Source organism: Hyla sarda, chromosome 2 (assembly GCF_029499605.1).
Source record: "Hyla sarda isolate aHylSar1 chromosome 2, aHylSar1.hap1, whole genome shotgun sequence".
Classification (NCBI taxonomy): domain Eukaryota; kingdom Metazoa; phylum Chordata; class Amphibia; order Anura; family Hylidae; genus Hyla; species Hyla sarda.
Window position 1 is genome coordinate 323,852,238 of NC_079190.1, and position 27,477 is coordinate 323,879,714.

General features: G+C 44.1%; 1 protein-coding gene across 2 annotated transcripts in view; it reads right to left on the minus strand.

Annotated features, from left to right (window-relative positions):
• The window catches only part of EPS8L3 (EPS8 like 3), a 252,151-nt gene that overhangs the window by 156,183 nt on the left and 68,491 nt on the right, over positions 1-27,477 (minus strand). Inside the window, exon 1 of one of the 2 annotated variants that reach the window (XM_056557904.1) lies at positions 2,728-2,840. The exons of the other annotated variant lie outside the window; for it this stretch is intronic. The gene's annotated coding sequence lies outside the window, so the exon portion shown is untranslated. Of the gene's footprint in view, positions 1-2,727; positions 2,841-27,477 lie in introns of those variants that run through there. 2 annotated transcript variants of the gene reach the window in all.

The window sequence follows — 27,477 nt, forward strand, 5'->3', positions numbered from 1 at the left end:
ATTCGTTGCAAATAAATTCAGACTGAACCACATTATTTGGGAAAATTTGGCGAATCGGCGTAATCGACTTTTCCAAAGATTCGCTCATCTCTACTCCTTACACCCAATGCGATTGCCCTTTCTATTGCAGAGATGGAGCGGCTTTCTGCTGTGCTCACATCTCTGTACTATACTCCAGCCAGCCAGTGATATGAATAGAATTCACATCACTTATTCATATTTCCTGCAGAGAGATGTGATTGGCCAGATGTTTCCAGCCAATTACAGCTCTCTGTGGGAAATATGAATAATAGGTATATATATGGCATATACTCATACTACTGTGGGACCTAAGAAAAGCGGCTGGCCGGCCGCATCTATACATTATACAGGATGATCGCAGAGGGTGTCAGGAGTGATACCAGCTGTGATCTTTCCTTACCTACAGGTAAGCTGAGCAGAGTGGGCTCCATGTTGGGAGCAGTAGTACCTGCAGTTGAGGACAGATCACAGAGGGTGTCACTCCTGACACCTGATGCGATCATCCTATCTATTGCAGTGATGCAAGAAAGCCGCCTGCATCTATACATCATACAGGACGATTGCAGCGGGTGTCAGGAGTGACACCCAGGGCGATCTGTCTATTAGCACAGGTACTACTCCAATCATGGAACAGTCTGTTCCATGCTGGGAGTAGTAGTACTACCTAAAAAAAATTGAAAATAGAGAAAAAAAAGTGAAACACACAGACTTTATTAAACACATTATTAAAATACATTACTAATAAAAATTCACCGCAAATTCATTTGGATCAGATCAAATTTTTTTCAAAAATTTGGCAAATCGGACGAATCTAATTTTTCAAAAATTCGCTCATCTCTACTGTCCACCTTACATGTGTGATACAACATGGGCTGCGGAGCTAAGCCTACACCATCGACTGTGGGATTCATCTGTATATGGCCTCTCATTATGAGATAACTTTGATTCTGGCTGTTTAACCCCATGCTAAGGTCAGTAGCAGCAAAGACATGCAAGAGTTTTAACCCAGGAGTTGAACAGAAGAGGCTCCTATCTGTCATTCCAGCGACCTCCCAGAAATATAATGGCGTGGAGCCCAATGGGTTGCTATAGCAGCAAGGGGCCTCACAATGGCAAGGGCGTACATACCATAGTGGAAGACCATGCTGCTCCTGTAAGGTCCCGTCCTGGTTAGACTCATTTCTTTTTCTATTGGTAAGAAGCTGTGCAGAACTTCTCTCTCCATAGAAATGCTAATTAATGGAGGAGTTATTGACCAATGAGGCATGGAAACAAAGGAAAATAAACACCAAATGTTTCTATCCTCAGGGAACAAAATCAGATGCCATAATAGGAGGCCCTTTCCGATATTTGCTATGGGGCCCCCCTTTTTTTAATGTACACCAAGTTGTGTCCTTTGACCCCTAGATGCAAAAAAACTGCATCCTAAAGGGAATATAAAGAGAAGGGTCATCATTTATGGCCTTTTTGTGGCCTTGTGATCATGTATTCTGATGGATTTCATACTACTTCACACTCCTAATATACAATGCAAGGTTACTGATCATAGCTTTGAACACCAACAAAAAACGTGGTCTCAAATGGCTGGAGGTGCTCAACCCCAAATGCAGTTGTGCATATATACTGGGGGAGCAGATCCTGCCCTTGTAGTCCGTTGCTAAGGGTGATCCCCAGCAAAAAAATCCATACAATGGAGGATGCCTGCAGCGGACTACAAGTGCCACAATAGAATCCTACACTGTGGATGTGTAACAATTAGAATAATACAGAATATTAGGTGCACTATTGTGGTAGATGTATACAATGACATTGGCTATCCCTCAACACTGATGTTAAAATTGAGACATTTGCCAGTGTATCCTTATATGAAGGACACACCAGAGCCCGCACACCAACGCCAAGGTTTCTCAAATGGCACGGGACCTAACGCTAACCTACCTGTGCGTGAAAAGCAAAACCAGGGGCCAGTGGGCAATTACAGCAGCACTAGGCCGACATGCAGCCTGCTCCCAGTTCCCTCCAGTGTGACTGAGCACACATACAATGGGAGGAGGAAGAGACAGGCTACAAGCCCCACCCAAGTTGGCTGATATAGGTGCATGGCCTCACAGGTGCAACCTTAATGCTGCCTGGAAAATGTTCAAGGCGCATTAACATATGGAGTTTACTCACATCCAAGTATAAATTTTTAAACAACAACAAAAAACGTGGTCTCAAATGGCTGGAGGTGCTCAACCCCAAATGCAGCTGTGCATTTATACTGGGGGAGCAGATCCTGCCCTTGTAGTCCGTTGTTAAGGGCGATCCCCAGCAAAAAATGCATACAATGGAGGATGCCTGTAGTGGACTACAAGTGCCACAATAGAATCCTACACCAGATAAACGGTGTGGATGTGTAACAATTAGAATAATACAATACAGAAATTTAGGTGCACTACCGTGGTAGATGTATACAATGACATATAAAAAAAAAAAAAAAAAAAAATATATATATATATATATATATATATATATATATATATATAGTTGTTTACCTAATCTATTTCAGATTTTATCAGCTCAAATTCCCTGACATGCCCAGGTGACGTGTTTCATGAAGTTCACAGGGTCTGTAGCTGTATGTAACATGAGGTTTATGTGATCATGCATTTACAGCCTTTGTGAGGATTGCACAGGGCAAGTTTTCTAAGGACATTACACACCTACCTGTTTGCTTAGGGATATGAACATAATGGTTCTAGATCTTCAGTCATCTGAGAGGTTAAAAGTACAGTAAAACCTGTCTGGCAGCTAGAGAAAAGCTTGTATTGAGCATTGCACATGCAGACCTACTGTTGCCTAGGACTGTGCAAGAATAAAAAGTCACCCAACGCTGGCCAACATCATACTTTTGGCTCTCTTGATCTCAAGCCACCAGTATCTGTGAACTAAGGAAAATATGAAAAAAACGATCACTTATATAATTTTCAAAAATGTCCTTTTATCTTTTTGTGTTTTGTGCCCTTTGGCTTTGCTGCTAATCTGTGCTGCTTAGAGTAGGGCCATGGTTTGAATCAGCCCCCTCTGGCAGCTGACAGAATAGTTCCATCTTCCTTCCCTGGCAGAAATATTCTCTGTTATACCAAAATAATACTCCAGAGACTCCTTTGGAATGTAATCAAGTTTTTTATGTTAAATATATTTTTTAAGAATTTTCATAGATTTTTTGTTTCTAATTTAGCATTTTACTATCTAGATTTTAAAATATTTCTGATCTGTATAGATCATTTCCCAGCAATGCCTTTCTTCTCATAGCAGACAAGGTGGCACAGTGAAAGGTGACCCCAGTTAAGAGATAACACAAAAGACATCGGACTTAGCGCACCAGAACGTAAATTTACGTCCTGTACATGACGCGAGCACTAGAGCAGTGATTGCATCATACATGGCAGGTTATACTGTAGGTGTTCAAAATAGTTAGATTTTTTTTTAAAGCAGTACAATAATAAAGAATATAAACATGGAGATCATTTTAATCGTTTTGATCGTTTTGTTAAAGAAAACATAACATTTTTACCGTAAAGTGTACAGCATGAAAATGAAACCCTCATATGGGTCTGTGGATGGAAATATTAAATAGTCATGGCTCTTAGAAGGTGAGGAGGAAAAAAAAATGAAAACCTAAAATAAAATTGGCTGTGTCCTTAAGGGGTTAAAGGGTTAAGCTTCACTAAGGGATCAGTTACACTGCCCAAAGACTTTGAAGGGGGAAAAAAGGATGGGAGAGGGGGGATGAGAGGAAGTGCAGGGAAAGAGCTAGACAGGCTAAAGTGCTGCTTTTTTTGTCTTCCCCAGTGCTGTATTCACAACATACACTGCTTAGTACGGCTCTATAATGTCTTCCATGCTGATGCTACTTTTGAGGTTTAGCTACAGAGAGATAGAAAACAGGATCTTCTGGTATCTTGTCTGAAAAATATTCAGCTTTTCTAAAGCTTAGCTCAGAGAAAGTTGACATTTAGATATGAAGCTTGCAGAGAGGTAAAACTGATGAAAAATTACAGGTACAAGTTATGGACTCATGGTTTTTCAGTTTTTTTCGTTTTCTCCTCCTTACCTTTTTAAAAAATCATAACCCTTTCAATTTTTCACCTACAATTCCATATTGTTGCCTATTTTTTGCACCACCAATTCTACTTTGCAGTGACATTAGATCTTTTACTAAAAAATACACGGCGAAAAGGAGAAAAAAAATCATTGTTTGACAAAATTGAAGAAAAAATTTCATTTTGTCAATTTTGGGGGCTTCCGTTTCTAGGAAGCGCATTTTTCAGTAAAAAAATAACACCTTATCTTTATTCTGTAGGTCCATACGGTTAAAATGATACCCTACTTATAAAGGTTTGATTTTGTCGTACTTCTGGAAAAAAAACATAACTACATGCAGGAAAGTGAATATGTTTAACATTGTCATTTTTTTTACCCCTATAACTTTTTTACTTTTCCGCTTACGGGGCGGTATGAATGCTAATTTTTTGCACTGTGATCTGAAGTTTTTAGCAGCACCATTTTTGTATTGATCGGACTTCTTGATCGCTTTTATTTATTTTGTCATGATATCAAAAGTGACCAAAAATACGCTATTTATGGGAAATGTGTGGCAGGGGTTAAATGTGTGGCAGGGGTTAAATGATCTTTATTAACTTTTTTGTCAAACTTTTTTTTTGCAGTGTTATAGCCCCCTCTAGTGGCTATAGCACTGCAAACACTGATCTTCTACACAGATCACTGCCATGCATTAACATGGCAATGATCAGAGTTATCGGCGGCCAATTGCTCAAGCCTGGATTTCAGGCTTGGAGCAATCATTCGTAATCGGACGCGCCGGATGCAGGTAACGGACCCTTCGCTTACGTTCTAGCTGATCGGGACATCGCAATTTCACTGCGATGGTCCTGATCAGCCCAACTGAGTTGCCGGGAGGGTATTTTTGTTACTTTAGACACAATCAACTTTGAATGCCGTATATAAGGGGTTAATAGCGTGAGGAACAACGATCGGTGCCGCACGCTATTAGCCCTGCACGGGACTGGGTGCAGGGCGTACAGGTATGCCCTGCGTTATTAAGAGGTTAATGGCCAAAAATCCCTCATATAGACTTTACCTAAAATGAGTTACTCCTCACCCCCAAAGTGAAACTGACAGCAGAATCATCCAGACGAGCCTTCTTACACAGGGTTATAGTGTGGGTGACATTAATTTCTACTTTTTTACTGTTTTCTAATGGGTGGCCCCATTTCTGAGTTATGGACAAAAATTTAAACTACCGTATATACTCGAGTGTAAGCCGACCCGAATATAAGATGAGGCCCCTAATTTTACCCCGAAAACCCAGGAAAAGTTATTGACTTGACTATAAGCCTAGGGTGGGAAATACATCATCCCCCATGTAATCATCCAGACCCCCGTCATTATCCCCCTCTTCATCATTACCGCCTGTCAATCTCTTCATCAGTGGTCTTCAACCTGTGGACCTCCAGATGTTGCAAAACTACAACTCCCAGCATGTCCGGACAGCCATCGGCTGTCCAGGCTTGCTGGGAGTTGTAGTTTTGAAACCTCTGGAGGTCCGCAGGTTGAAGACCACTGCGGCCTTTGTCATCATCCAGCCCGCCCCCCCCTTTTGTTTTGTACTCACCTCCCCTTGGCGGGAAGTTAGGGTGAGCTGGTCCAGGCCATCTATGCTGCAGGGACCGTCCGGGGGGGAGGATTAGTCATTGCGGGCTGTCCATTTTCACCTGGGGGGCCTCTTCTCCACGCCAGGCCCCGGACTAGTGACGTTGCCTTGACGATAACTCACAGGGATGTTCATGCGCAATGTCCCTGCGCGTTGTCATCAAGGCAACGTCACTAGTCCGGGGCCGGGCGCGGAGAAGAGGCCCCCCAGATGAAAATGGACAGCCCGCAATGACTAATCCTCCCCACCGGACGGTCCCTGCAGCATAGATGGCCCTCACCAGCTCACCCTAACTTCCCGCCGAGGGGAGGCGAGTACAAAAGAAAAGGGGAGTTGCAGGATAGCATGCTGGGAGTTGTAGTTTTGTAACATCTGGAGGTCAGCAGGTTGAAGGCCACTGATGAAGGGATTGACAGGCGGAGAGTTCACTCGAGTATAAGCCGAGGGGGGGCGTTTTCAGCACGAAAAATCGTGCTGAAAAACTCGGCTTTTACTTAAGTGTGTGTTACGCCGAGCGCTCCGGGTCCCCGCTCCTCCCCGGAGCGCTCGCCACATCCTCGCTACTGCAGCGCTCCGGTCAGATCCACTGACCGGGTGCGCTGCGAAACCGCCTCCAGCCGGGATGCGATTCGCGATGCGGGTGGCGCCCGTTCGCGATGCGCACCCCGGCTCCCGTACGTGACTCGCTCTCTGTCGGTCCTGTCCCGGCGCGCGCGGCCCCGCTCCCTAGGGCGCGCGCGCGCCGGGTCTCTGCGATTTAAAGGGCCACTGCGCCGCTGATTGGCGCAGTTGGTCTAATTAGTGTGTTCACCTGTGCACTCCCTATGTATACCTCACTTCCCCTGCACTCCCTCGCCGGATCTTGTTGCCATCGTGCCAGTGAAAGCGTTCACTTGTGTGTTCCTAGCCTGTGTTCCAGACCTCCTGCCGTTGCCCCTGACTACGATCCTTGCTGCCTGCCCCGACCTTCTGCTACGTCCGACCTTGCTCTTGTCTACTCCCTTGTACCGCGCCTATCTTCAGCAGGCAGAGAGGTTGAGCCGTTGCTAGTGGATACGACCTGGTTACTACCGCCGCTGCAAGACCATCCCGCTTTGCGGCGGGCTCTGGTGAAAACCAGTAGTAACTTAGAACCGGTCCACTAGCACGGTCCACGCCAATCCCTCTCTGGCACAGAGGATCCACCTCCTGCCAGCCGAATCGTGACAGTAGATCCGGCCATGGATCCCGCTGAAATTCCACTGCCAGTTGTCGCCGACCTCACCACGGTGGTCGCCCAGCAGTCGCAACAGATAGCGCAACAAGGCCACCAGCTGTCTCAACTGACCGTGATGCTACAGCAGCTACTACCACAGCTTCAGCAATCATCTCCTCCGCCAGCTCCTGCACCTCCTCCACAGCGAGTGGCCGCTTCCGGCCTACGACTTTCCTTGCCGGATAAATTTGATGGGGACTCTAAGTTTTGCCGTGGCTTTCTTTCACAATGTTCCCTGCACTTGGAGATGATGTCGGACCAGTTTCCTACTGAAAGGTCTAAGGTGGCTTTCGTAGTCAGCCTTCTGTCTGGGAAAGCTCTGTCATGGGCCACACCGCTCTGGGACCGCAATGACCCCGTCACTGCCTCTGTACACTCCTTCTTCTCGGAAATTCGAAGTGTCTTTGAGGAACCTGCCCGAGCCTCTTCTGCTGAGACTGCCCTGCTGAACCTGGTCCAGGGTAATTCTTCCGTTGGCGAGTACGCCATCCAATTCCGTACTCTTGCTTCCGAATTATCCTGAAATAATGAGGCCCTCTGCGCGACCTTTAAAAAAGGCCTATCCAGCAACATTAAAGATGTTCTGGCCGCACGAGAAATTCCTGCTAACCTACATGAACTCATTCATCTTGCCACTCGCATTGACATGCGTTTTTCCGAAAGGCGTCAGGAGCTCCGCCAGGATATGGACTTTGTTCGCACGAGGCATTTTTTCTCCCCGGCTCCTCTCTCCTCTGGTCCTCTGCAATCCGTTCCTGTGCCTCCCGCCGTGGAGGCTATGCAAGTTGACCGGTCTCGCTTGACACCTCAAGAGAGGACACGACGCCGCATAGAGAATCTTTGCCTGTACTGTGCCGGTACCGAACACTTCCTGAAGGATTGTCCTATCCGTCCTCCCCGCCTGGAAAGACGTACGCTGACTCCGCACAAAGGTGACACAGTTCTTGATGTCAACTCTGCTTCTCCACGCCTTACTGTGCCTGTGCGGATATCTGCCTCTACCTTCTCCTTCTCTACTAAGGCCTTCTTGGATTCCGGATCTGCAGGAAATTTTATTTTGGCCTCTCTCATCAACAGGTTCAACATCCCTGTGACCAGTCTCGCCAGACCCCTCTACATCAATTGTGTTAACAATGAAAGATTGGACTGTGCCGTGCATTACCGCACGGAACCCCTCCTAATGTGCATCGGACCTCATCACGAAAAAATTGAGTTTTTGGTCCTCTCCAATTGCACTTCCGAAATTCTCCTTGGACTACCGTGGCTTCAACGCCATTCCCCAACCCTTGATTGGTCCACAGGAGAGATCAAGAGCTGGGGTACTTCTTGTTTCAAGGACTGTCTTAAACCGGTTCCCAGTACTCCCTGCCGTGACCCTGTGGTTCCTCCTGTAACCGGTCTCCCTAAGGCTTATATGGACTATGCTGACGTATTTTGCAAAAAGCAAGCTGAGACTTTACCCCCTCACAGGCCTTTTGACTGTCCTATTGACCTCCTCCCGGGCACTACTCCACCCCGGGGCAGAATTTACCCTCTGTCCGCCCCAGAGACTCTTGCTATGTCTGAATACATCCAGGAAAATTTAAAAAAGGGGTTTATCTGCAAATCCTCCTCTCCTGCTGGAGCTGGATTTTTCTTTGTGTCCAAAAAAGATGGCTCCCTACGTCCTTGCATTGATTACCGCGGACTTAATAAAATCACGGTAAAGAACCGCTACCCCCTACCTCTTATCTCTGAACTCTTTGATCGCCTTCAAGGTGCCCACATCTTTACCAAACTGGACTTAAGAGGTGCATATAATCTCATCCGCATCAGGGAGGGGGACGAATGGAAAACTGCATTTAACACCAGAGATGGACACTTTGAGTATCTGGTCATGCCCTTTGGCCTGTGCAACGCCCCTGCCGTCTTCCAAGACTTTGTTAATGAAATTTTTCGTGATCTCTTATATTCCTGTGTTGTTGTGTATCTGGACGATATTCTGATTTTTTCTGCCAACTTAGAAGAACATCGCCAGCATGTCCGCATGGTTCTTCAGAGACTTCGAGACAATCAACTTTATGCCAAAATGGAGAAATGTCTGTTTGAATGTCAATCTCTTCCTTTCCTAGGATACTTGGTCTCTGGCCAGGGACTACAAATGGACCCAGATAAACTCTCTGCCGTCTTAGATTGGCCACGCCCCTCCGGACTCCGTGCCATCCAACGTTTTTTGGGGTTCGCCAATTATTACAGACAATTTATTCCACATTTTTCCACTATTGTGGCTCCTATCGTGGCTTTAACCAAGAAGAATGCCAATCCTAAGTCCTGGTCTCCTCAAGCGGAAGACGCATTTAAACGGCTCAAGTCTGCCTTTTCTTCTGCTCCCGTGCTCTCCAGACCTGACCCATCTAAACCCTTCCTATTGGAGGTTGATGCCTCCTCAGTGGGAGCTGGAGCGGTCCTTCTACAAAAAAATTCTTCCGGGCATGCTGTTACTTGTGGTTTTTTTTCTAGGACCTTCTCTCCGGCGGAGAGGAACTACTCCATCGGGGATCGAGAACTACTGGCCATTAAATTGGCACTTGAGGAATGGAGGCATCTGCTGGAGGGATCAAAATTTCCAGTTATCATTTTCACCGATCACAAGAATCTCTCCTATCTCCAGTCTGCCCAACGGCTGAATCCTCGCCAGGCCAGGTGGTCGTTGTTCTTTGCCCGTTTTAACTTTGAAATTCATTTTCGCCCTGCCGACAAGAACATTAGGGCCGATGCTCTCTCTCGTTCCTCGGATGCCTCGGAAGTAGAGGTCTCTCCGCAACACATCATTCCTCCTGACTGTCTGATCTCCTCTTCTCCAGCCTCCATCAGGCAAACTCCTCCAGGGAAGACCTTTGTTTCTCCACGCCAGTGTCTCGGGATTCTCAAATGGGGTCACTCCTCCCACCTCGCAGGCCATGCGGGCATCAAAAAGTCCTTGCAACTCATCTCTCGTTTCTATTGGTGGCCGACTCTGGAAACAGATGTTGTTGATTTTGTGCGGGCCTGTACTGTCTGTGCCCGGGATAAGACTCCTCGCCAGAAGCCTGCTGGTCTCCTTCACCCTCTGCCTGTCCCCGAACAGCCTTGGTCTCTGATTGGTATGGACTTTATTACAGACCTACCCCCATCCCGTGGCAACACTGTTGTTTGGGTGGTCGTTGATCGATTTTCCAAGATGGCACATTTTATTCCTCTTCCTGGTCTTCCTTCAGCGCCTCAGTTGGCAAAACAATTTTTTGTACACATTTTTCGTCTTCACGGTTTGCCCACGCAGATTGTCTCGGATAGAGGTGTCCAATTCGTGTCAAAATTCTGGAGGGCTCTCTGTAAACAACTCAAGATTAAATTAAACTTCTCTTCTGCTTATCATCCTCAATCCAATGGGCAAGTAGAAAGAATTAACCAGGTCCTGGGTGACTATTTACGGCATTTTGTTTCCTCCGCCAGGATGACTGGGCAGATCTTCTACCTTGGGCCGAATTCTCGTACAACTTTAGAGTCTCTGAATCTTCTGCTAAATCCCCATTTTTCGTGGTGTACGGCCGTCACCTTCTTCCCCCCCTCCCTATTCCCTTGTCCTCTGGTTTGCCCGCTGTAGATGAAGTGACTCGTGATCTTTCCACCATATGGAAAGAGACCCAAAAGTCTCTTTTACAGGCTTCATCTCGCATGAAAAAGTTTGCCGATAAGAAAAGAAGAGCTCCCCCCATTTTTGCTCCCGGAGACAAGGTATGGCTCTCCGCTAAATATGTCCGCTTTCGTGTCCCCAGTTACAAACTGGGACCACGCTATCTTGGTCCTTTCAAAGTCTTGTGCCAAATTAATCCTGTCTCTTACAAACTTCTTCTTCCTCCTTCTCTTCGTATTCCCAATGCCTTTCATGTCTCTCTCCTTAAACCACTCATCATCAACCGTTTCTCTCCCAAAATTGTTTCTCCCACTCCTGTTTCCGGTTCTTCTGACATCTTCTCAGTTAAGGAGATACTGGCCTCCAAGACGGTCAGAGGGAAAAAATTTTTTTTAGTCGATTGGGAGGGCTGTGGTCCTGAAGAGAGATCCTGGGAACCTGAGGACAACATCCTTGACAAAAGTCTGGTCCTCAGGTTCTCAGGCCCCAAGAAGAGGGGGAGACCCAAGGGGGGGGTACTGTTACGCCGAGCGCTCCGGGTCCCCGCTCCTCCCCGGAGCGCTCGCCACATCCTCGCTACTGCAGCGCCCCGGTCAGATCCACTGACCGGGTGCGCTGCGATACCGCCTCCAGCCGGGATGCGATTCGCGATGCGGGTGGCGCCCGTTCGCGATGCGCACCCCGGCTCCCGTACCTGACTCGCTCTCCGTCGGTCCTGTCCCGGCGCGCGCGGCCCCGCTCCCTAGGGCGCGCGCGCGCCGGGTCTCTGCGATTTAAAGGGCCACTGCGCCGCTGATTGGCGCAGTTGGTCTAATTAGTGTGTTCACCTGTGCACTCCCTATGTATACCTCACTTCCCCTGCACTCCCTCGCCGGATCTTGTTGCCATCGTGCCAGTGAAAGCGTTCCCTTGTGTGTTCCTAGCCTGTGTTCCAGACCTCCTGCCGTTGCCCCTGACTACGATCCTTGCTGCCTGCCCCGACCTTCTGCTACGTCCGACCTTGCTCTTGTCTACTCCCTTGTACCGCGCCTATCTTCAGCAGTCAGAGAGGTTGAGCCGTTGCTAGTGGATACGACATGGTTACTACCGCCGCTGCAAGACCATCCCGCTTTGCGGCGGGCTCTGGTGAAAACCAGTAGTAACTTAGAACCGGTCCACTAGCACGGTCCACGCCAATCCCTCTCTGGCACAGAGGATCCACCTCCTGCCAGCCGAATCGTGACAGTGTGTACGGTATGTAAATTACCTTCTTGGTGCACTCCCCACCTTCATAAATATTCATATGGATTTCTTCAGCATGTAGGTTTAGCTGATGCGTGCTTTGACATTGGTATTGTATGTATGATGTATGATGTAATTTTTTCCAAATATCAATGACTGGCCTGCCTGATGAATATTGTCACATACTACTTAAAAGGATTGTTCTATGATTTAATACTGATTCACATGCAATTTTGGCTTTAAAAAATCCATAAAAATATCAGGTTTTTTTTTAAAGCCAAAATGTGGGAGGGGGGGGGGATTTTTTCTTGTAAAGAAGTGGATATATAAAGGGTTCTCTGTTGGAAAACAAGTGGAAACCAAATGTTTTCAAATTAGGCTGGGTCCACACTACGTTTTGTCCCATACGGGAGCGCATACGGCAGGGGGGAGCTAAAAGCTCGCGCTCCCGTATGTTACCGTATGCGCTCCCGTATGTCATTCATTTCAATGAGCCGACCGGAGTGAAACGTTCGGTCCGGTCGGCTCATTTTTGCGCCGTATGCGCTTTTACAACCGGACCTAAAACCGTGGTTGACCACAGTTTTAGGTCCGGTTGTAAAAGCGCATACGGCGCAAAAATGAGCCGACCGGACCGAACGTTTCACTCCGGTCGGCTCATTGAAATGAATGACATACGGGAGCGCATACGGTTACATACGGGAGCGCGAGCTTTTAGCTCCCTCCTGCCGTATGCGCTCCCGTATGGGACAAAACATAGTGTGGACCCAGCCTTAACTGGTGCCAGAAAGTTAAACAGATTTGTACATTACTTCTACTTATCAGTTGCTGTTTGCTCCAGAGGAAGTTGTGTAGTTCTTTCCAGTCTGACTATAGTGTCCTCTGCTAACACATGCTAACACAGAGTAGAAGCAAATACCCATAGCAAACATCTCCTGCCCTGGACGGTTCCTGACAAAGCAAAATGAGTGGTAATGCAGTACACATCGCCGCTCACAGCAGAGTACAAAAGTAGGGGACAGCAGTAATCCCCACTTCTGTACTTTACAGTGGAGCGATTCAGCACTAACTCAGCAGGGCACGGGCGATGTCGACATCTCAAACAGTGCGGTTTACTGTAGAAGTCCTGCGCTTGAGCCTGGACCAGAGAAGCACAGCGCAGAAGCGGAGGGAAGGTGAGTTACATTTTATTAATTTTTTTCTTTATTTAGTGGGGACCTGTATATCTGCTGGGGGCTTCCTAAAGGGCATTTCCTACCTATCTAATTACAGGTGACTTCCCTACCTACCCAATTACAGGGGGGATTCCTAAGGGGCTTCCTTACCTACCTAATAAAAGGGGGCTTCTAAGGAGGCTTCCAGACCTACCTAATTACAAGAGGCTTCCCTACCCTCCAAATTACAGGGGGCTTCCTAAGTGGGGCTTCCCTACCTCCTACCTACCTAATTACAGGAATATTTCCTACCCACCTAATAAGTGGGGGCTTCCATACCTACCTAGCTACAAGGGGCTTAATTACCTACCTAAATACTGGGGGCTTCCTTACCTATCTAATTACTGGGTGCTTCCTAAGGAGGCTTCCCTACCTATCTGGTTACAGAGGACTTCCCTATAGCCTAGTTACAGGGGCCTTTCCTACCCTCCTAATTACAAAAAAAAGTGTTTTCCACTGGAGTACCCCTTTAATAGTAACTTGAAACCAATGCCTAATCAATTCATACCAAGGATTATAAATTTTCAAAGTGTTCACTCCTCAATTATTTTCTCTCAGTCACATAGTTGTTGACCCCCTTATTATGAATACAACCCTCTCACCAACAGTGGATAACAAACATGTATCAAATATGTAAGCTGGAGCAATTGACCAGTTGGGCTACCTCCACACTTCCTTTGTTACAACCTGGTCACCGTGGTTCCTTTTTTGTGACTTAGAACCCTCATAGTCTACATATTTCTTCACACACCACCACACAGATTAAAGGTGTAGTAAAATCGTTCATTTACACCACCCTTGGTAAATATTCCTGCCTCACAGTTGCCATGGCCTTCCATTCCATTGTTCCTTTGTTCCCTCCTTCCCTCTCTTATCTTTTCTCTTACATTTACTTTTCCCCCAACTATTACTTCCCAACTTTACCATTTTATTCCTCACTTTGCTTTTGTTTATCTACCTAACTTGGCTGTCTACCAAATCTTGAATAATTTGTATTGAGTTTGCATGCCCTTGTTATTTTAACCCCTTAAGGACCAAGGACGTACCGGTACGTCCTTGGTCCTGCTCTTCTGATATAACGCGGGGTTACACAGTAACCCCGCGTCATATCATGGCGGGCCCGGCGTCATAGTGAAGCCGGGACCCGCCTCTAATAGCGCGCAGCGCCGATCGCGGAGCCGCGCGCTATTAACCCTTTAGCCGCGCGCTCAGAGCTGAGCCGCGCGGCTAAAAGTGAAAGTGAAAGTTCCCGGCTAGCTCAGTCGGGCTGTTCGGGATAGCCGCGGCTAATCGCGGCATCCCGAACAGCTGACAGGACAGCGGGAGGGCCCCTTCCTGCCTCCTCGCTGTCCGATCACCGAATGACTGCTCAGTGCCTGAGATCCAGGCATGAGCAGTCATGCGGCAGAATCGTTGATCACTGGTTTCTTATGAGAAACCAGTGATCAACATAGAAGATCAGTGTGTGCAGTGTTATAGGTCCCTATGGGACCTATAACACTGCAAAAAAAAAGTGAAAAAAAAAAGTGAATAAATATCATTTAACTCCTCCCCTATTAAAAGTTTGAATCACCCCCCTTTTCCAATAAAAAAAAAAACACAGTGTAAATAAAAATAAAAATAAACATATGTGGTATCACCGCGTGCGGAAATGTCCGATTTATAAAAATATATCATTAATTAAACCGCTCGGTCAATGGCGTGCGCGCAAAAAAATTCCAAAGTCCAAAATAGTGCATTTTTGGTCACTTTTTATATAATTTAAAAATGAATAAAAAGTGATCAATAAGTCCTATCAATGCAAAAATGGTACCGTTAAAAACTTCAGATCACGGCGCAAAAAATGAGCCCTCATACCGCCCCATACACGGAAAAATAAAAAGTTATAGGGGTCAGAAGATGACAATTTTAAACGTATTAATTTTCCTGCATGTAGTTATGATTTTTTCCAGAAGTCCGACAAAATCAAACCTATATAAGTAGGGTATCATTTTAATCGTATGGACCTACAGAATACATATCAGGTGTCATTTTTACCGAAAAATGTACTACGTAGAAACGGAAGCCCCCAAAAGTTACAAAACAGCGTTTTTTTTTCAATTTTGTCGCACAATGATTTTTTTTCCCGCTTCACCATAGATTTTTGGGCAAAATGACTGACGTCATTACAAAGTAGAATTGGTGGCGCAAAAAATAAGCCATCATATGGATTTTTAGGTGTAAATTTGAAAGAGTTATGATTTTTTAAAGGCAAGGAGCAAAAAAGGAAATTGAAAAACGGAAAAACCTCCGGTCCTTAAGGGGTTAAGCTTGTGTATTATTGGTATTATGCCCTCTTTTCCTTTGTACCTTGAGCATTCATACTGTACTTATCTGTTTATCTTCTTGAATCCTTTTAAGGTAGAGTCATACACAGCGCATATGCTGTGGATGCGCTGCTGGTAGTCACAGAGCACCTGCAGGGCCATCTTCCTGCTGTGACCGGGTAGCTCTGTGTGTTAGCTTGTGACTGCCAGCGGGAAATATGCTGCTATGAACCAACACATATAGCTAAAGGGAGCAGGAAGCTCACTCTGCCATTGCTCTCAGACTGCCGGCAGCACATCTGCAGAGTCAAATACGCTGCAGATGCAGAGTTTACAAAAAAAGGTAAGTACAATTTTTTTTTCAAATAATAGCCTATACTGCACTAAATAATCAGTCTAAAATGCTCATATGCAGCAGAATCCATATAAAACAATGAGAGACTGCTACACTGGAATTCCTGGGTGGATTTTTTACGCTAGATTCTGCTCATATATTCTGCCATGTGAATGGGCCCTTATATTCACTTTATACTGAGCTTCTCTTTGCACCACAATACCATCTAGAAAATAGTCCCATTCTGGGATGTTAGAGAGGTTACATCTTTAACACATTTACATTAAACGTATAGCTATACTTTTGTATATCTTCTGATACAATTCTGTTGTGGATTTCAATTCAGATCCTGTTACAACAAATGTTTGAAAATGAAAAACTGATATGTTCAACATATGGAAATATAGGGCTTTATGTTTCCATACATTTTCCACTAACTGCAATGCAAAAAATAAATAAATAAAGAAGGCCAAACAAACGTCATCAAAAAGTACAGTACATACCTTCACACTATGTTTTGCCAATAGAATCATACAATGCGATGCGTTTCAATATGTTTTCATGCTTTGAAATAGTATATGCTCAACTTATGGTGTGAAGCCTAAGCCTAAGCATGATGGGGAGAATTATCAAAACCTGTGCAGATAAAGAGTGGTGCAGTTGCCCATAGCAACTGATCATATTGCTTTTTTTTACTTTTCAGATGCCTTTTCTAAAATTAAAGAAATTATCTGATTGGTTGCTATGGGCAATTGCACCATTTTATCACTACACAGGTTTTGATAAATCTCCCCCAACGTTTTTGCATCAGGCTACATAGGCTGTTATATGAGCATTGCCTAACAGGATTCATATTACAGGTCTCTGAGCATAAATCCCCATCTTGTGCAATCCCTTCCATTTAGGTCCTCTAAAAGTATTTTTGTAATATTAAAGGGGTATTCCAGGATTTTTTTTTTTTTTTGACTATGCTACAGGGGCTGTAAAGTTAGTGTAGTTCATAATATAGTGTCTGTACCTGTGTGTGACGGTTTTCTCACAATTCTTTTGTGATTTTCACCCCAATATTTATTTTTAGCAGCATACAAAATGACTGCTGTCTCAGATTTTTCAGCAGAGACCTGACTCACTAGTCAGCTGATGACAGGGAGCCTGTCTGCTTCAGTGGGTGGAGTGATCGCTTGGTGGGAGAGAGATTAATCTGCAACTAATGCAACGGCTGGAGGCACCCTGATTGAAAACCACAGGTCTTTTGATGGATGCAGCTCATTTATGTTTCCATGGGTGGGGTTGCTGATGTGTGGGAGGGAGGAAAATGGAATTATGGGATTTGTAGGCAAAAAAGAAGACTCAAACAGGAAATACTAGTTCACAAAAAGCTAGCCACAGTGTTATAGTAATCTCATGACATAGCCATTTAGCCCCAAGACAAGCGCAGATCCTTCTTAAGCATGTCCATTACTGTCTGGCAGGTACAAATCACCTTATGGTGGATAACCCCTTTAACCTTGCTGAAGAGTCATCTTAAAGTTCCATCCTGAGGAAATTATTGCAAGACACTACAGATTACACTATGTGAGACATTGAATTGTCAACTGCACCATATGAACACACCAAAAACCTCAATATGGGTTTACTGAGACATAACTGGTAACAAACAATGTCACTTTAAGAAAAAGGACTCAATGCCCTCAGTGCTCTCTGCTGCTATGACACATAAAAAGTAGTACAACATTTTATTGACATTAAGAAATATTCGTCATTTTTTAGCACCAGTATAATCTGTATGTGGAAATCCCCTTGCAGAATTAGCAGACAAAATCTATATAAATATTTTGTTAACTTATATTCTGAGGTTGGTCATTTTTAGTTAAAATAACACAACATGGTTTCCTAGTCTGGCACATCTAGTCAGACAAACCACACTGACACTTTTGCATTGCATGTGGAAAAGCATATTAAATTAGTGGCTAGCATTTGACTGGCAGGAAATGCTTACTGAGACGAAAACCGTTTTTGACTTAATTGCCTTAAGTACTTAACATACATTTAATTGGCTTATGTTTCATAATATGAAGTAACAAGGCTCAAGCACATGTCATATCAACCTTAAAAAGGAAGGAAATAAAAGACAGATCAAACATTTCAACAGCTTTTCAAAACCACAAAGCAGAACATAAAAGTATTAGACACTACAGAGAGAAGCTTTCCTAGAAGAATAAGTTATATTGTAAATGATAGTTTTGATTACGGTAGACAACATGTATGTGTCATCTCATCTTTTCACACATTATATGGATTATTAGGTATTTGTCTCTTTCTATAGATCAGTTCAATCGGCAGGTTGTATTGGAGTAACCTGATTTGGTTTGTCGGTAGAGCTGGAAAAATGTATTTCCATTCATCCATTGTTAGGCACGAAAATGAAATGATTTTAGTGGTAAAGTTTTTATTATCCAGTGCTATAGGGTTCTATTCTGCCAGTTGGGTTATTTAAGGAAGAACACATCGCTAGTGTAGCCTGTTTACGTGCACAGGGGTAAAATCTCAAAGCAATAGTTAAAAAGAACTAAAATAAGTAGGTGCCAAGTTCTATGTATTAGCTAATTAGATTAGCCTTGAAGGATAGCTAGGTATGCACCGTAACACTGGCAACCTGAAGCTGAAACCTTTTCCTCACTTACCACTATTCTAGGAACTTTAAGTAATCCATATGGATTTAATTGAGCTACAGAGCTCATGTGTGACCACCACACCATTCAAACTCTTCCTCACTGGGGTCAAGCGCAGAGGAGAAAAAGGGGGCTCAGGATCACTTGCTCCATTCTAGTGAACTGTTGGAGTGACAACAGAAGGTCTACCAGTGATCATAGATTTATCACCCAATCCTGTGGCTAAGGATAACCCTTTTAAAAAGTCACTATTTCTTTTTCACCATCTGCTAAATTTGTATATGTAACCTGTAAATCCACATGTTAAAAAGGCTGTTTGCTTTAAAGGATGCCTTTTAATATACCGTTAAGGCATATGAATGGAATGGAGTTGGGCTCCTTGCCTAAGATCTACTGCATCTTCCAATAGCTTATGACTACTTGGGGATGTTATGGTGGTAAGACACCCACTCCACCCTTCATCCTTACATAAACATATCTTCAGGGACTTTTTCTAATCAGCTAGACAACCCTTTAAAATAATACTAACTGCAATAAAACAATATTGAATGAGGCATTTGTGGGTGTTAAAGGATGGGAACAGGACCAGACTTGGACCAAAAATAGACCTGAGTATATTAGAATAAGCAACCCTTTTATTTGGTGAGGGTCTGACAGCTGGGAACCCCACTGATCACCTCGGTTCAAGTGGCTCTCCCATCACTCCTGGAGAGCCTCAGGGATTATGGAAGTTGTAGTTGCAACAGCTGGAAAGCCACATATTAGGGTACAGTTTCACCCAACACCACTACAGAATTTACACGTGACTACAGCTCTGATGGGGCCTAGTCAGGAATAATACACAATGATATGACTCACAGGGGAAGTCTTTATCTGGTCCAGATGCCTCCTTGAATATAACCATGCCATACCTACAATAATAATAATAATGTCACACACAGTTCCTTCTTATTTCAGCTGAATCTTACCCCTGCACTGTTCTTCTCCAGACCCCTCTGTCCTCCTTCTTCAGACCTCTCTGTCCTCCTTCTTCAGGCTCCTCTGTCCTCCCATACCCCAAAGTCATCCCCCCAGACTCTCCTGCACCCCCAGACCCCTAAGTCCTCCTTCAGGCTTATCCATCCCCCAGACCTCTAAGTTCTCCTCCAGGCTGCTCTATCCTCCCAAACCCATAAATACTCCTTCAGGCTGCTCTGTATCCCCCCCCCTTCAGACCACTAAGTCCTCCTCCAGGCTGCTCTATTCCCCCAGTCCCCTAAGTACTCCTTCAGGCTGCTCTGCCCCCCCCCCCCCTCCCCCGACCAATAAGTTGTCCTCCAGGCTCCTCTGCCTCCCCCCAGACTCCTAAGTCCTCTTTCAGGCTCCTCTGTCCATATCAGACCACTAGGTCCTCCTCCAGGTTCCTCTGTCTACTGTCTCCTCTGCCAGGCATGTTTGCTCCCAACAGCTGCTGTTAAGGTAGTAGTGTCTCAACCCCAGCTGAACGGACTTGGGGTTGGCCCTGTGCACAGATAAACATAAACTTGAAAAAAAACATTTTGCATCAGGGCAGCCGAACAGCCGTTGGACGGCCCACCCTAGGGGCAAAAATGTGTGTTATGCCCAATGGCCAGTTCGGCTCTGGATGGAAGAGTCCACAAACTGTTCTTGCAGACCCACATTCAGTTTTCACTCTTGACCCCAGGGTTCACTGCACGAAGCACGGTGAACTGATACCAGTCATTAATATTCGGTAGTTATTTATCTGCCTACTCATTCTTAAACATGAGCTTAAACATGGGCTTATGTGCAGAAAGCATGATGCAGTATGGTTTCTTGCATTTCATGACTATGGCAAGCTGTGGTCCTGCTTGCAATTCTGAAACTTCTCCCACTTACAGGTACAGCATTTCATAAAGCTTCTCTAATTTATGTTTTATTGCTAATGGCCTTATGCACTATAGCAGAAAATGTTATCTCTGTAGTGTGATATGATCATGTGGCTGACATACATAATTGCAAGTTAACCATAACATAAACATGTTTGTAGCATTGGTTCAATGTAATGTGCCATAGGCTTGATCTCATGTAAATGTTGTGGCCCAGTACGGGATGGTGTTTCCCTGTACTTCTCCTGCCCTGTCAGGCAGAGTCTCTCCATGTCCCCAGGGCCACCTTTATGCATTATCCCCTGTGTATATAAGTTGTGATATTAATAATGTACTGTTTCTTTAATTGTTATACCATGTGATTGTTACCCAGGAGGCACTAGTGACCAGGTGACCCCCCAATTGACCTATGGGCTCTTTGCACAGCCCTCCTATATAACCAGGGGAGGGGCTGCAATCTCTCTCTTAGTTCCTGAGGTCCAGTGCAGTCAAGTCGTCTCAGTGTGTGTGTCCAGAGCATTGCAGGCCCCAAGTCTAAAGTCTGCAGCCACCTGTCAATTGCAAGTAAGACAAAGTCATCTAATTGTCAGTCATCAAGTCAGTCCAGTCAACGCTACTGTTTAGTCACCGTGGCCTGCAACATAGTCTGTCTAACTACTGCAAGTCCCAGCGAGCCTGCAAGGTCCTTCTGGTCACCTCCTTGGGATATTGGCTGTACTGCATTGACTGTTTCATCTGTCTACCCTCAGTAAAGCTACTGTTTGTCCGTAACTTGGCGTTGGTGTCTTCATTGCCCCCGTGGCTAGCCCAGGACCAGTGGTATTACCTACGGGTAGTTAATGCTAAACTACCTTCCTGGCGTCAGGACAAGAAGGGGTTAATAACATCTACCCCTTGAGTTATAACATCTACCCTGCACCTCACACCCCCTCGCCACATAAAGAAATGCTCATTTGAATCAACTACAAACATAGCACTATGCAATCTCTGTAGACCAACATTTCTGAAGAGCTCAGTCATTTTAAACCTTGTTCTGTCACAGGATGCAAACAAAACCACAAACATACAGAGCAGGGCTGCAGAACGCTGACACATAGGGCACATTCATTTTGTACTGCTACCTCTGGATTGATGAACCACATTTCATTATTTAATAGTCTTATATCCTAAGTGGATTTGGCAGATACTCAGAGAACACTACTTACTGGAATGTGTTAGCCTTAAAGGGGTGCTCTAATTTAGGAAATCTATGATATATGCACAGAATAGGACATGGATGCCCGATAGATTCAGGCCCCACCTCTGGGACCTGTGCCTTTCTCTAGAACAAGGGTTCCCTGGCCAATTGCTGACCTGCTGTAGGCCATGGAAAGTGCTTGGGAAGTTAAAAACAGTTTTTGTAATTCCCACTGACCTTAATCGAGGCGTGTTAACAACATAGTCCGCAAGCTATGCTGTCTACGTAACTCTGAGAGGTGCAAAGACAACATAGCTGTTTGGGTCTTGGAACCACATAAATATTGGCCCTGTTGTCATCAATAGGACTAAACCTCTGGTTTTCCATGCAGAATTCCAGGCAAATAAGTGACCTCCTCAGGCAAAATCTGGGAGTAACATTTCTGGTTAATGTAGATGGAGTTGTGTGTGAGAATCCCAAATTTTATTTCCCTTCACATAGCCTCACATCTAGGTGATAACAATTTGGAAGCCCATTGTACAATATACAGACCCCATTAACCTTGCTTTTAATATTTCTAGAGGCAGCTGTAGACAGAATTTTAGCATATAGCTGATGTACATCTATTACTCCTGTCATCCAGAGCTGATATTGTACTAATTATTGTTCTGATGTAAGTAAAAGCGAAATGTTATTTTAACACTATTGTTTTACCACAAAATAACGGAAAGCATAGTGTGCTTTATTTAATGTTTAGTATTGTGACTATAACTTCCTTTATAAATGTTCTTGCTGAGATTTCATCTTCTTCAAAATTATGTATCAGCCAACACAAGAATGTGCAAATTCAAGAAAGAATGAACACATTAGCATTGCTTATAGTTTTTTTTCTTTTTGCATTTAAGATATTTTATTATATAATAGTTGAAAGCTGAACATATATGACATGCCCAAAGGGCCGGTTCTGCCTATAGGCAAAATAGGCAGCCACCTAGCGCTCTCTTGACTGTGGCGCCACTCTGCCTGCTGCAAGAAAGTTAGAAGCCAGCCAGCATCCGAAGCACGCGCCCAGCTAGCACCACTGTTGCAACCTCATAGCTCCCCCCCCCCAGGTACCATAATAATCTGTATTCTTTAGCCTGCTGGAGGAGCGCAGTGCCACCTCTGAGGCCAGAAAGGCAGGTCCTGTTATTGTGCACGCCTCCATACATCCTCCCCATGAGGAGGAGGTTTGCTACCCCAGTAGTAAGGTGGGGCATGTCAAAGGGCAGAGCCAATGGGCAGGGTTAAGAGGCAGCAAATTAATCTTTCGCCTAGGGTAACAAAAATCCTTGCACCAGCCCTGCATTCCCACAGGACATCACATTAAAGGGGTACTCCGCACCTAGACATCTTTTCCACTATCCAAGGATAGGGGATAAGATGTCTGATCGTGGGGGTCCCACTGATTATCCCCTCTCCTGCAGCCCCCCGAGTCATCAGCTCTACAGAGCTAGGTTTGCTCCATGGCTGATGACTCTTGATACAGGGGCCGGCGGTTCGTGACATTATGGCTCTGCCCACTTGTGCTGTCATGCCAGGCCCCCTTAATGCAAGTCTATAGGAGGGGGTGTGGCCACAGTCACGCCCCCACCGACAGACTTGCATTAAGGGGTGGGGTGTGACATCATGAGGCGGCGGAGCCATGATATCATGAACCAACTGCCCCTATATTGTGAATCATCAGCCACTGAGCAAACTTAGCTTCGTAGAGCTGAGGACTCGGGGGGCTGCAGGAGAGATCGCAGGGGTCCCCAAAAGCAGGACCCCTGCATTTAGACATCTTATCCCCTGTTCTTGGATGGGGATACGATTCTAGGGGTGGAGTATCCCTTTAAAGAGGTTGTCCAGCCACAGAAAAAAATGTGTAGTTGTTAAAAAACAATATCCTCTACATGTACCGATCCAACACTCCTGGTCCTTGCTCATCTCTGCTACTTCCTAGTTCCTGTGACCAAGCTCAGCCACTGGCCTTTGTTTTTAATTTATTTTGAAGTCACCCTGTGCCAGTGCAGTCAATGCACCAATAAGTTTTCGGAAAAATTATTTGGAATGCAAATAATAGTCTGTAGCCTATGTCACTCACTATGTGTTGTATTAGGTAGAGTGTCTGACCATGTGTGAATAATGTTTTATGATTAGAAATCTTAAACATTTCCCTCAATATCACAACAATGCAAAAGTGTTTTTCTATTTTACTCTGTTATAACATAGAAATGTTTTGGAGTTTGTTAAACCGCCAAACTATGCTACAATTATATTCGTATCACACTGTTGATATTGAACTTTGATGGAAAGTACCTATTTCTTAAAACACAAAAAAAGTTGGGTCCTGGCTTGTTTGTTTTTTGTCTTTTTTCCTATCATTATGAGATTAAAAAATATTTTTCAGCGTGGATATATTCAGTAACAAACCACTTGACAATGTCCTGCACAACTCTTTTTTATAATATCTTTATTTAATTTTAGCCTTGTTAGGATAACCCAGTTAAACTTTAAGCCTTTCTGTGGTTTTACAGGCATCTTGGGTGGAACCTTAAAGGGATATCTCTGATTTTCTGTGAAGTTCAAGGAGCATATATTATATCACTAGTATATTTATTGATAGTATATTTCTTGTCCAACATACATAAGCAATGATGGTTAATGAGCAGATCTATAGAATGATGGAATGAAGAAAGCCAATAAAAACACACAGATCCTAATAACATAATTTATTTACATACACCATTTGATTTACTATATGCTTTTGCAACTAGACTGGGCTGTCACATTGACAGATAACAAACGTAGTCGTGGACAAGTTGGGGTCTATCCAAGCCATTAACAGTCTGATTTCCAGAAGTAGAGAACACTACTTTTTACTTAAAGGAGTGTCTTCAGGTAGGAAATCTATCACATATTCACAGAATATGACATGGATGTCCCATAGACACTGGCCCCACCTCTGGGACCTGCATTTATCTTTAGAACAAGGGCTTGCTGGCCCTCCTATGACCTGCTTTTAACAACAGAAAGTGCTTGTGAGGTTGAAACGGAAGGCGGAAGGGGTGTAAATAACATAGCATCTCAAGCTACACTGTTTACGTAACTCTGAGTTGTCATCAATAACGCTAAACCACTAGTTTTCTGTGCAGAATTCCAAGCAAATAAGTAACATCCTCATGGATTGAAATTCAGGAAGAAAATTTCTGGTGGATGTAGATGAGGTTGAATGTGTAAGAACTCCAAATTCTGTTTCCCTTCACACAGCCTCAGAGCAAGGGGATAACATCTTGGAAGTTTATTGTATACAATAATCTCATAATTTCGAGTTTGAATTATTACATTTTTAGGCCTTGAAGTGCCTAAAATGTGTGAGTGACACCCTAAGTGTAAGTAAAATGCCACTGTTATAATCTGGTAGGAGTCTTCGGGTAATTATCCTAGCAATAGAGGGAGATGTGAAAAAAAGCCCTACAGGACCACAATACACTGGTGGAGGTAAATAATGACAGCAACACTCAATTGCTGCTAGGTACTGCTATCCAAACCGTGCTAGGCATGCACTGGCATGCTTCAGGTACCAAATGTGTGTATCAAACAATGTAATAAGGCTCCAAAATAAACAGTGATGAGATAAAGCACTTACAACTACAAGCAATTAGTGCAATTTGTAAATGGGGGATAGAGACCCCCAAGTAAAACATCGCCTGCAGGAGAAAGTGCAAAGTGGGGTGTACCTGACAGAGCAATGGTGCCTAAACAGTGTGCATGAAGTAACCTGCAGTTTACACCTCTGACATCATGGGAATTCTCTTATATAGATTGTCTTCAAACCCCTTCTCTTTTTTTCACATTTTGTTATATAGCAGCTCTGTGCTAAAATAAAAAAATAAAATAAAGTTTCTACCATCATTCTGAACTCAGTACCCCATAATGACAAAAACAGAATTGTACTGCCTGAGTGCAAGAATAGCTATGATGCTAGGTTGCTGGGAGTTGCAGTTCTTAAACTGATATGTCATGTGGCATGGTGGCGTATCTGACCCAGTATTTCATTGTGACACCCACTATTATCTATTGTCTATGTTTTTCCATAGTGCAAAGTGCAGAAATGAGACTCCTGCACACTAGAATTCAGTGAAACAATTTTTACAACTTTACTGAACTTCTTGAGCAATCCTTTGGCATAGGTTAGGATGTTTTTGAGCCAGATGAATGGATATTTGGTCACTGTTCCTTTAAATGTTGCTTTTAGCAGCTTTACTGAAGTTAGTAGCTTGGCATGTGTTTGTAATGATTCATCCCAGTTTTGGTCTTAAGGGTTAAACTTTTTAGAATCTAGCTTAGCTTGTGTTGCTGTAGTTACACCGTGATCTATCCGTGGTTCTGTCTCTGTTGCCTATGAGATACCTCGTGTGATCACACCTGTTCAGCTGCCTATTTAAGCCTTCACTGACTTGTGCACCTTGCCAGTGAAAGAATTCATTCTGTTTCTGTAATTTGCATCTCTGTCCTGCTTTTTGCATTTTCTCTTGATTACTTGGTATTTTATGACCCCGGCTTTTCTCTTTGAATATTCTCTCTGGTTTTGCATCTTGGCTCATATCTGTTCTCTTGGTTCCAACTCGGCTTTTTGACAATCCTGTTTGTTTGTCTTCCCCGATTATTGTATAGTGACACTACTTCCCTGTCCATACGTGACAGTCTGTATGTGTTCTGAGTAATGCATATGTAAATGTTAACAGTTAAATATGTGCTGTCGAAAATTGCTGCAACTACTGGCATATTATGGTACAATATGTAAACCTTTCTTTTCTCACACAACTCTGGTTCTGCGACACAATATCCGGAAGGTTGTGGCAGGAAAACTTCTTATGACATGACAGCCAACAAGCCAGCTTGGACAGAAACAGAGAGAGGAACAGTGAATTGATTGTAGACAGGATTCTACCTATGTAGAGCACATGTCCTAGGCGTAGGTATGCCTAACAAAAGTAAAATCTAGGAAAGATTAACAATTTGCTGAATGACTGGACTACCCAGCAAGATGTTGCTTTAATACAAACCAGGCCTAAACTACTAATTAACAGGTTTGGGTCCATCCCTTCTACTAGGAGAGGGAGTTGGATCTATGGGTGTCTTTAACATCCATTAATTGGGAGGATCACGTGACCAAGGCATCAGCCATCTCTGCACAGTAAATGCAGACATTTAACCTATTACACTCTGTAAGACCTGTAATGCAATTTATGTGGTGCAATGCACATAAATATCTTTGCAATAAACTTCTAGTACATTATACACATTTAAGAATTATGCAAAACCATTTACTCTCAGCCACATGAAACCTTCTTGTAGAAAGTAGCTGGAACACTTCTACTGGGACACTACAGAATGTTAGAAATCTTTGCTCATTTACTAAACAGGAAAACACCCCAGATCGGGTTTTCATTATGAATTTATTATTTGCTCCATTTAAACTTTCCCTTAACTCTGACCAGTCTTCCTTTCCTATGCACTAAAAAACACCCCCACAGCATGATACTGCCACCACTATGCTTTACTGTAGGGATGGTATTATGCAGATGTTAGCAGTTCCTGGCTTCGTTCAAAAATGACACGCAGAAAATTGCCATTTGTACATTGCCCCAACAGCAGAGCATGCTGGCGCTAGGACCGCTTGGAAATGCGCCGTCTCATAGACAGCCTTGACATTCTGTGTGGACCCTGCAGAAAGAATAGACATGTCTATTGTTTCTGTGGACTCCTGAATTTGAATTGTGAACAGCACAGCAGAATCCCATTAAAATCAATGGGACTCCGCTGCTACGGAATCTCCGTGCAGAATTTCAATGGGGAATTTTGCATAGAAATTTTATTGAGTGAACATAGCCTAAGAATTAAGGATATAAAAAGTAACTTTTTTTAGTTTAACAAAAAAGTCTCAACATATAAAAATAAATAGTAATTTTGATTATATGTAATGGAACTGTCACAGCGAGCGCTCCGGTCCCCGC